Source organism: Anomalospiza imberbis, unplaced genomic scaffold (assembly GCF_031753505.1).
Source record: "Anomalospiza imberbis isolate Cuckoo-Finch-1a 21T00152 unplaced genomic scaffold, ASM3175350v1 scaffold_70, whole genome shotgun sequence".
NCBI lineage: Eukaryota > Metazoa > Chordata > Aves > Passeriformes > Viduidae > Anomalospiza > Anomalospiza imberbis.
This window is the reverse complement of record NW_027100314.1, coordinates 386,208-397,137: the sequence shown is the minus strand read 5'-3', so window position 1 is coordinate 397,137 and position 10,930 is coordinate 386,208.

The following is a 10,930-nucleotide window of genomic DNA, read 5'->3' as shown; positions in this document are numbered from 1 at the left end:
GTCAGGGGCTTGAGGAAGGCCCAACCCCTGCATGCCAGGGAAAAACCCACCCACAGGTGAGGGAAGCCCAGGCTTGCTCCCTTCCCCCCTGCACTGCCCCCCAAAATAACGGTGATCCCAAGCAAACAGGGGCAGTGGAGCAGCCCAAGCCCTTCCTTGCCTGCAAAGCAAAGCAGCCCCTGCACAGGTTCTGGAGTCCCACCTCTGCTCCCACCATGGGGGTTTGTTTGTGTCGGGCTGGCTGCCCCAGCCCCAGCCCGGGGCACGGTGGGTGCTGGGGCTGTTGGCAGGGCCAGGAGCCCACTCCCATTTCATCAGCACCCCAGCCCATCCCCCCAGCCCTGCCAAAAGCAGCCTGGCAGCCGACTGAAGGATCAGCTGCATCCGCCCCAGCAAAGGGGGGAACCTTTGGTTCCTGGCCAGGCTGTGCAATGCCCAAATCTGGGAGCATCCCCCTGCGTGTGGACTCATCTGCACATTCCCTGTGCAGCCTGGCTTTGGAGAAGGTGCCAGAATCAAAGTCCATCATCCTCAGCTGCCGGTGACCAGGTGGAGGAAGAGGTTGTCATCCTTGATGTCATCCTCCGTGTCCCCAGCAGCAGCAGCCCCACCTGGTAAAGCTTCTCCAGGGGCTCCTTCTCCTTCCCTGGGGTGAGCCCAGGCTGTCAGGGTTCTGCCCAGGGCCCCAGCTGTCAGGGAACCAGGACAAGCAAAACCAGCTCGGATGGTGGCCACCAGTGCTAGGCAGAGCAGCTGAGCTCCAGCACAAGGGCTGCGTGTTCCCATCTGATGACCCCTGGGCAGTGACACAGGCAGGACAAAATGTCTGGGTTCCTTTGCTTCTCATTGCCAAGGCATGTGTGGAGCTGTAACTTACCAGGGCGTTGCATCAAAGCGTGCCTGTGGCTCTCTCCCTTCTTCTAGGGCAGATCAATATCCTGCAGCCAGGGATCACAGAACAGCTCTTCTAAAGAGGGCCTGTCCAAGTCCAGCATGGATAAACACCGCCTGATCAGATCTTGGCACTCTGGGCAGAGAAACCAGAAACCGCCGGTCAGTTGGAGAAGGCTCCTGTTGGCTTTGCCCCACTATTCCCGTGCCCAGGCCATGCTGGATGTGCTCAGAGCTGGGCCTAAACGTCCCCATCAATTCCCTGTTTTGGAGGAGAGCAGGAGAGCAGGACATGTACCACCTCCTCAGCAGCTGCCAGAGCGGGATGCTGACGAGCTGCTGCTGTCTCCCAGCACTGGTATTGCCCCCGTGGCCAGAGATGAGGATCCACCTTGAGAGAGCCGTTGTGGCAGCGAGAGTTGATGGTCCCAGCTGATGTTCTGGCTCCTCCTGAAAGGGTGCTCCCCGCAGACCATCTGGTGCAGCAGGATGCCCAGGGACCAGATGGTAGCTGGCTTGCCGTAGTACCAGCCAAATTGGGTCCATTCTGGTGGGCTGTATGACCGTGTTCCTATGGAATACAGATGGGGTTCATCAGGGGGACGCTGCTGCTCCCTGAGCCTGGCCCCAGCATCCCTGGGTGTGTGGGGGCTGCCCCAGTGGCACACGGGGTGACCGCTGCCCTCTCGCCAGCACCTGGGACTTGTGTACAGACTCGGGGATGGAAAAGAAGCCACTGGTGCTGGAAGAGGGCAGCAGAAGTCCTGTCAAGGCCCGACCATGACGGGAAAAAACCCACTCATTGCTTGGGAAAACCATGCCCTCATCCTCCCTGCCTGCACTGCCCCAAAAACATTATGAATCCAAACCAAACCAGGTGAGTGGAGCAGTCCAAGCCCTTTGTCACCTGCACACCAAACCGGCTGGGACACAGGTTCCGGCCCCCCTCTCTGCTACCCCCACCCACGGGTGTTTTGTCAGGCTGGCTGCCCCAGCCCCAGCCCCCAGTCCTGGGCAGAGTGGTGGGCAAAGGCTGCCAGCAGGGCTGGAAGCTGGCTCCCCACCCAGCCCTGCCTCAAAAGCAACTCAGCTGAAATCTCAGTGCCATGAAGGGCAGCAAAAGGGAGAATCCCCGCTGCCACACCCAGCTTGGGCTGTGAGGTGTTGGGCCATGAGATGACGGGACTGAGAGCACACCCCCTGCGTGGGCTCACCTGCAAAACGAGTGTAGGCTGTGTCTTGCGGGTAGGTGCCGCAGCCAAAGTCAATCAGTTTGGCCTGCCCGGTGGCCAGGTCAACCAGGATGTTCTCTGGTTTGATGTCTCTGTGCAGGACCCCCGCAGTGCAGTGCCGCACGGCCTCCAGCACCTGGCGGAACAGCTCCCGCGCCAACTCCTCAGACAGGAACCCCCGTTCCTGAATGAAATGGTGCAAGTCCTGGCACCTCTCCGGGCGTTCCAGCACCATCAAGACGTCACTGGGGAGCTCCTTCCACTCCAGCAGCTGGACGACACCGGGGAAGCCAGTGGACACCTTGGCCAGCAGCACGACCTCCAGGGGTGCGCTGGTGCCGTCGGGCTGCAGGAGGAGCGCGATGCCGTCAGTGGGGCTGATGCCGTGCCGGGGGTCGGGAACCCCTCACCCGGCCCGGGATGCTCTGCGCCTTGCGCTGGCCCCACGCCTGCTCTCCCTCGAGGTGTCCTGGTGGCTTCCACCCTGCCGGGCCTCGGCTCATCCCCGCCCAGCTTCTGCCGCTGGCCCCGCTCACTCACCAGCTCGCCCCAGTGCCGGACGCGGTTCCTTGGCACCCTTTTGATGGCCACCTGCAAGCCAAGAGCAGCAGCGGGCTGAGCTCGCCACCTGCCCTGCCCAGCCCCATGCTCCCCCTCCTTCCCTCCTCCTCCACCTCCTCCTCCTCCTTCTTCCCCTCCTACCCCTCCTCCTCCTCCTCCTTTCCTTCCTCCTTCTCCTCCTCCTCCCCCTCCTTCCCTTCCTCCTCCTCCTCCTCCTCCTCCTCCTCCGCCCCCTCCTCCTGTGCCCGCCGCCGGCCCCGCCGCTCACCGGGGCGCCGTCCGAGAGCCGCGTGGCTGCGAAGACGCTGCCGAAGCCGCCTCTGCCCAGCAGTGAACCCAGCCGGTACCCGCTCCTTCAGGCCCTGCTGCGACTTCCCTGCGGGCGGGACGCGGCTGTCAGCGCTCGGCCCAGGGCCAGGAGCGGCCCCCGAGCGCCCCCCGAGCGCCCCGGGTCAGCCCCCCCGAGGCGTTCTGTCCCTGGAACGGGACTGCGGCGGCTCGGGGCCGGCGGCCGCGGTGCCGAGCGGCGGAGCTCGGGCCGGGGAAGCCGCAGCGGGGGCGGCCGGAGCGGCCGCGCCGCGTGTGTCCTCCGCGGGGCCCGGGAGGAGCCGGGGCCGGGGCCGGGACTGGAGCCCACGTCGGGGCCGGGGCCGGGCTCGGGCCAGGCGGAGCCAGAGGGCGGCGATGCCGCCCCAGCCCCAGGTACTGATGCCCGCCCAGCAGCGCCACCGCCAGCACGCCCAGAGCCGGGCGGAGGCGAGACCCCGGCGGGACGGCCGGGGACGGGGACGGGAACCGGGGGCGGGGACGGGGCCGGTGACGGGCTGGGGACATGGCCCAGGCCAGCAGGGGAGAGGGAGACTGGGAGAGGAGGGGACACCGTGAAAGGGAGAGCAGGAGAGGGTGCGGGACAGCGGGAGAGGGAGAGGAGTGCGAGGGGGTCGATAGACTATCTGCTTTCGCTGCTGCCGCTGCTGCCGCTGCTGCTGCCGCTGCTGCTGCCGCTGCAACTGAAGCTCCGGGGCCGTTTGTCCCCGTGTCCGTTTTTCCGTTGCCCGCTCGCCCCTGCGCCCAGCCCCCCGCTCCCCAGGGGCAGCCCCTGAGCCTGTCCAAACACGGGAACTTTGCCCTGTTCAGCCCAGACCCAGAGTCTGGACTCCTGCACAGGGGCATAGGTATCCCCTTGAGCGCTGCTGTGCCTTGTCCCCGCTGAGGATCAAACCCTATCGGAGCACATTCCCTGAATGCAGAATTTGTACCTTACCCAGGCACTGCACTTACCTCTCCAGCAATGATTAAAAAAACAAAAAAAAACCAAAAAAAAACCAAAAAAAACAAGAAAACAAACAAAAAAAAAAAAAACCAAAAAAACCAAAAAAACCAAAAAAAAACCCCAAAAAAACCAAAACGAAAATGGGAAAGGCAAACTGTGAAACTGTGTGTAGCTCATGGTATTTTACAGGGTCTAAAATTCGCCAAGTAATGAATCTTAGAGGTGAGATCTATTTGGATTAAGGGGATGGAGCAGTAGTTCAAGATGGAAAAGAGGAGCATAAAAAAAACAGAGAAAAACATCTTCAGTTGTTTCTTGCCATTTTCATTTCATTCCTTAAAAGCTGTTTCAGTTTTCCCAGAATCTTCTCCACACTCCTGTTTGCTCTTTCCAAGAACCTTTCCTGGAGAACGAGGTGCAGCTTCTGTCACAAGATGTGCCACCAGCTGCACTTTCTCTTGGCTTTCCACAACGTGTGTGCAGCTCAACTCTTGCAGCATAGCAGGGCAAATGTTTGAAGGATTTGACAGCTTGTTCTTTCTTTTCCTTGTGGGCTGGGCAGTTGTGCCATTGGTAAGGTTTTCATTGTTACTGTTTTACCCTAAGAAACCATGAGGGGGTACCAGGAATTGTCAGGGAATGCAAGCCGGACTGAATGCAGAGAAAGAATCTGCAGAGCCTGCAGCCAGAAATGGAGAGCTGTGTGATAATCATTGCAACATCCCCATGGGCATCTTGAAAGTGATCTAGAAGATGAAAATGCTCTGACAGAGGGCATTTGTTTCTGAGTTCAGTGTAGAGGATTCCACATCTAGTGCATTGGTTCATAAATCAAGAGTTCAGTCAGTTCATGGAAAGCACCAGAACAAGCACTAGGACTGGGACACACTGGGAGCCACTGGAAATGTGCTGGGGGTAACTGGGACCACGCTGGGGGCAACTGGGGACAAGGGTGAGTGACTGGGGCCCTGCTGGGAGAGACTGGGATCATAGAGGACTCATACAGGGATCGTACTGGGAGTGACTGGGACTAATTTAGGGGCAACTGGGAGAACTGGGAAAACACTGGATGGCACTGGGAACAACGGGGACAGCGCTGGGGGCAAATTGTATCATAATGGGGAGTGACTGGCAGCAACTGGGCTCCTGCTGGGAGCAGCCCCTGGCGGCCCCGGGAGCCCTGCACCCCTTTCCTGGCCATGCCGGCCCTCCAGGCACCCAGAGCCCCCTTTTCCTTCACCCAGAGACCCCCTGGACCCCTATTCCTGCCTTTCCTAGCGCCCAGCCCCTCCTTTCCTCAACACCGAGGACATCTGAGACCCCTATTCCCAGCCAGCCTGGGTTTTCCCACCTTTTGCTGGGAATGGGGACACCGGGGACCCTTGCAGTCCTCTTTGCTGACGACAGTGACACAATTAAGCTCGCCCAAACTCCTCCTGGATCTCCCCTAAGCCCCCAGTGGGGATTCCTGGGAGTTCCCCTGTGTTTACCCTTTCCCAGGACTTTGGGGGTCCCCCTGACCTGTCCGTGCACCCCCAGATTTCTTCCACAGCCCCCTGTGATGGTGGGGGTGGGGGCCGAGTGCTGGTGCCCCCCTGCCTGCAGCAGATCCAACGGTGAGGGGAGTTTGGGGGGGTCCCTGAGCATTTGGGGTCCCCTGGGTTTTGGGGTGACCCCCGGGCCCCCCAGGATCTCCCTGAACACGCTGACACTGCCCGTGCGCAGTGAGAAGGTTCATACCCGGCACGGGGTCCCAGCTCAGTCACCGGCATCGCCCAGGAACCCCCAAACCCTCCTGGGACCCCCAAACCCCCCGGGACACCTCGACCTCCCCGGGACCCCAAAACCATCCCTGGGCCGTCCAAAAACTCCCCAAGACCGCAAAAACCCCACACAGACACCCCCCAAACCCTCCCAGGACATCAAAATTCCCACAAGACCTCCCAGCACGCCCCAGACCCCCCTGAGAAGGTTCGGTCCTGGCAGGGGTTCCCCATCTCTGTCACCAGCAGGTACCCCAAACCAGCCTTGGGTTCGCCCCGGGAATGCCCAATCCCCCCCTTTGGGAATCCCTAAAACATCCCTGTGGCCCCACAAACACCTGAAAATGGGGAGGAAAAAACACCCTTGAAATGGTGAGGTCCCCCCAAAAATCCTTAAAAAGAGAAAAACTCCTCTTCAGAGGGGCCTGAAGACCCTTCAGGGCCCTCGAGGAGGGACAAGATCCCCTCCTCTGCTGGGGCCTCTCTGAGCCGGGAGCTCTCCCGTTGGCTGCCCTCGGGGGAGCCCCGAACGACGGCGGCTCCTGGGCTGAGCCCCCCTCAGCCGGGGCTGCGGAGGGAACTGGGGGGCCCTCGAAGGGGCCTGGGGGTCCTGGGGTGACCTGGGGGAGCCTCAGTGGGTCCCACCTCCCCCTGTGCCCCCTCTCCCACTCTCTTCCAATTGTTCCCCCCAAACCTTTGCTCCCCCAGCTGGGTTTGGGGTGCTGCTACCAACACCCAGACCCACAGCGTGTCAGGTCGTGTTCTGACTCTGTCAGCAGTTTGGTTTTTTTGTTTGTTTGTATTATTGCAGTTATCTTTTAAGTTTTTCTAGTAAAGAACTGTTATTCCTATTCCCATATCTTTGCCTGAGAGCCTTTTACTTTCAAAATTATAATAATTTGGAGGGAGGGGGTTTACATTTTCCATTTCCAGGAAGGCTCCTGCCTTCCTTAGCAGACACCTGTCTTTTCAAACCAAGACAGATTTTGGTGCCCAACCTGCAGCCCGAGGGCATCGAGAGGAAAAGGGAATAACAGTTCTTGAGGAACCTAATTTTTGTGTGCTGCTATAGAAACCTCGTTAAGCGACACCATGTGGTCCAGCTTACCCTGGTTTGGGTAGCAGCACATGGTTGTGGCTGTGCCAGCGCCCCCACCGACCTCCAGCCCTGGGAACCTGGAGCAAGCGGAAACCACAACTTTGCAAATGCTACCTGTGCCTTTAGCAAATGGAAAGAGAACTGGGGTGTGAAAAACAAAGCTTGTTTATTTTCAGAAAAACAGCAAAGAAAACACAGAACACATTTACATTGTAAGAATATTTGTAACAACAACTATCTATGGATCGTATATACCCAAGAACATATCTAACAAAAGTCTATGAAACGTATTTACAGAAGACACAAAGAAGCCCTAAAACCTATAGCCTAAAGACAACAACAAACTCCACAACGTATGTACAAAAGGGTGGCATCTCTGTCCGGGATCTCCATCATCCTTGAGGAAAAGCAAGAGGCACAGTCACTCCAAACAGGCAGAGAGGGCTCTTCCATGTGCCCCCAGGCTGGCCCAGCAAGCGCAGCACAGGCTGGGGATGGCCACCAGAACCCAATGCACCGGGTCCCACATCCCTGAGCAGGGACCACCCAGCCCAGTCCCAGCCTGGCAGCAGGGGACCCGCTCTGCCTGTGGGGACCACATGCCTGTCCTGCTGCTGGTATTGCTCTTCATCCCAAGATCATGGCCTCTTCCTCATCTTTCTCATCAATGTCCATGTCCTCAAGGTACTCTTCCATTTCCACGTCCATCTCCTCTTCCACATCTACCTCCATCTCTTCCTCTCCAGTCTCTTCTCCATCCACTTCCATCTCCTCCTCTGTATCCATCTGCATGTCCACCTCCATCTCTTCCTCTCCACTCTCTTCATCCACTTCCATTTCCTCCTCAGTATCAATCTCCATGTCCACCTCCATCTTTTCGTCTCCACTCTCTTCCCCATCCACTTCCATGTCCTCCTCTCTATCAGCCTGCATGTCCACCTCCATCTCGTCCTCTCTGTCTGTGACAGCCTGCAGAGATAGCAACACCTCAGAGTGGGGTCCCTGTCCCACCCCATCCCCACAGAACTCCAGCCCAGCCGGGCAGCTGGGGGGTGTCCACCTCCATGGAATGGCACCGTACCTTCCTCAGGACAAATGTGAGCATCCTGCAGGGACGGATGACAAAATCCAGGCAACAGAGAGCTTTCAGGACTGATGGGAGCATCAGGGCGCAGGTGACGAGAAGGGTGACAGGGAGCATGGTGAAGGGTGAGCTGGCACGAGGGCTGGCACAGGGTGGGCTGACACAAGGGCCAGTGGTTGTGTTGTGCTCTTTGCTGGACGCTGGAGGTTCCATCTGGAACATCACATCTGTGACATCACAGTGGATCTAAAGAGCATCTTGTCCCAAGCTGAGCAATCTTCCCCAGCCCATGCTGCTCACAGCCCTGTTGCCAAGGATGGGGCATCCACAGCCTGGGCCAGTGCCTCAGCAGCCTCAGTGTAAAAGAGCAGCTTCCTCAGATCCAACTTCAATCAGCCTCCTGCAGTTGAAAGCCATCCCCCCTTGTCCTGTTGCCACGGGCCCGGCTGAACACTGTCCCCGTCTTTCCTGTGGGACCCTTCCAGTCCTGCAGAGCTGCAGTGAGGCCTCCCCAGTGTCTCCTCTTTCCAGGCTGAGCATCCCCAGCCCCACTTGGACGGCAGTCAGGTAGATCAGGGGGAGTCAAGGCTGAAGTCAAACAGCATCAGGAACTGAGAGGTGGAAGCTTTAGGCCCAGGTTTTCCTCTATAATAACAGTGGAGGGGAAGATGGTGGGACACTGGCTCTGTTCTAACCGGTGAATATTTTCTTTTTTTTTTTTTCCTTCTTTTCTGTCATGCTGATGCAGGTGTTGCTGTTTGCAAGGAAGCTTGGCACAATGTCCATTGTCTTCTCCATTTGTGAAACACCGAGCAGAGTCTGGGCAGGCTGATGATGCAGAGCAAAACCTGCAAATACACCGGTGATCCTGAGCCTGGAGGATGCAGCTAAACCCGGCCAAAAATAATTTCTGGAAAGTCAAGCCTGGTTTACATTTTCTTGAGTTTGGCTATTCCTGAACCGGGGGAGGGGGCTTTCTGGGGAGGGGGTACCACAGGGGTTCCCCTCCCCCGTTTTTGGGGGGTCTCCCATGGTGCCCCCTCCCCAAAAAGCTCCGCGGGCCCCCTGAAGTGGCTCCTGTTCCACCGGCTGGTGGCCCCTGATCCAGGACAGCCCCCGGTGAGTCTGGGGGGCTCAGGGGGGATTTTGGGGGGATTTTGGCAGCATTTATGGGCTTTGGGGGATTTTGTTGGGAGATTAGGGGGAATTATTGGATTTTGGAGAGAATTACTGGGTTTGTGGGGTTATGGGGGTTTTGTGGGTTTTGATGATTTTGGATTTTGGGGATTTTTTTAGGGTTTTGGGGTGGTTATTTCTTGGCGGGTTTATTGAAATTTTTGGGAGTTTTTTTTTTTTTTTTTAAATTTGGTGTGTTCCACTGGGATTTTGTGGGATTCTTTGGTGTTTAGGAGTTTTTAATTGAGATTTTTGGGGGATTTTGGGGGGGTCTTAGAGGAATTCTGCGGGGCTTTGGAGTTGTCCCAGCATGTGGGGAAGGGCCGAGAGGCACCAAAATCTGCTTTAAACCCCTGAAAGTCCCAATAAACCCCATGAAATCGCAATTAAATTTCACAAATTCCCATTAGAACACCCTCGAATCCCAATAAAAGCTCACAAAATCCCAATTAAACCCCACAAATCCCCCCCCAAAAATGTCTCCAAAACCACAAGAAGCCCCACAAAATCCTCACGAGACCCAAAGAAATCTTGGCAACACCCAAAAAAACCCCACAACCCCCCCCCAAATCCCCACTAAAATTCCTAAAAAACCCAAATCCCCAAAGAATCCCACTAAATGCCCCCACAATTCCAATAAAATGCCTCCAAATCCCCTAAAAATCCCAATAAAACCCAGAAATAATTCCAGAGGATCCCACAAAATCCCCACAAAATCCCAGTAAAACCTTCCGAACTTCAAAAGAAAACACAAAAAATTTCAATTAACCCCCAAATACCCCCAGGAAAACAACTTCCCACTCAAAGCACCAATAAAGCCCCTCAAAATCCAAACTCCCCAAAATCCCCCAACTGCCTCCAAACCCAATAACTCTCCCCAAAAACCCCAACAATTCCCTGTAAACTCCCAACACAATTCCCCAAAGCCCAAAAAAGCCCCAAATGCCCAAACCCCTCCCGAGCCCTCCCTGGTCCCTCCCGGTCCCGCCCAGGCCCGTCCGGGGCCGCGGCCAAAACTGCCCGGAGCGAGAGCGGAGGTCCCGGAGCGACCCCGGAGCCGATCCCGGGCTCGGCCTCGGGCTCGGCCCCTTTGGGGGATTTTGGGCCAAACCGGGCAGGTTTAGGGTGGGCTTCAGATCCCTTGCGGGGATCCCGAGCCTTTTCGGGTGGATTTTCAGCCCCTGTGGCTGATTTGAGGCCGAATCTGGTGGGGTTTAGGGGGGATTTCAGACCCCTTTGGGTGATTTTAGGCCCATGGGGGTGGGGCTGGGGCCCATTTGGGTGAGTTTAGGAAAAACTGGGCCCATATGGGTGAATCCTAATCCTGTGTGGGTGATTTTAGGTCCCTTTTTTGGGTGTTTTGGGCCCGTTTCAGTAGGGTTTTTTGCTTCTTTGGGCAATTTTAGTTTGAACCAAGCCTTTTTAGGGTGATTTTAGGTCTTCTTGTGTTGGTGTCAGGGACATTTTGGTGATTTTAGATACCTTTGGATGATTTTAGGCTGGACCAGATACTTTCAGGCTGGATTTTAGTCACATTTGAAAGATTTACGGGTGATGTTAAGCCATTTCTTGAGGGTTATAAAACACCTGGGGCAGTTTTAAGCCCCTTGGGTTGGATTTTAGAGCCCTTTGGATACTTTTAATCCCATTTGGTTGATGTCAGGCTGAACCATGTGGATGTAGGCTGCATTTGATGCCCTTTTGGGTGATTTTGGGTCAAACCGGGCTTTTTTAGGACAGTGCGTCCCCTTGGCCCCGGCCCTTTCCCTTCACGGTTCCGCCCTTTCCTCGCTCCTTTCCCCTCACGGTTCAGGATCTGGGAGCGGGGGAGGAGGAGGAGGGAGGGAGGAA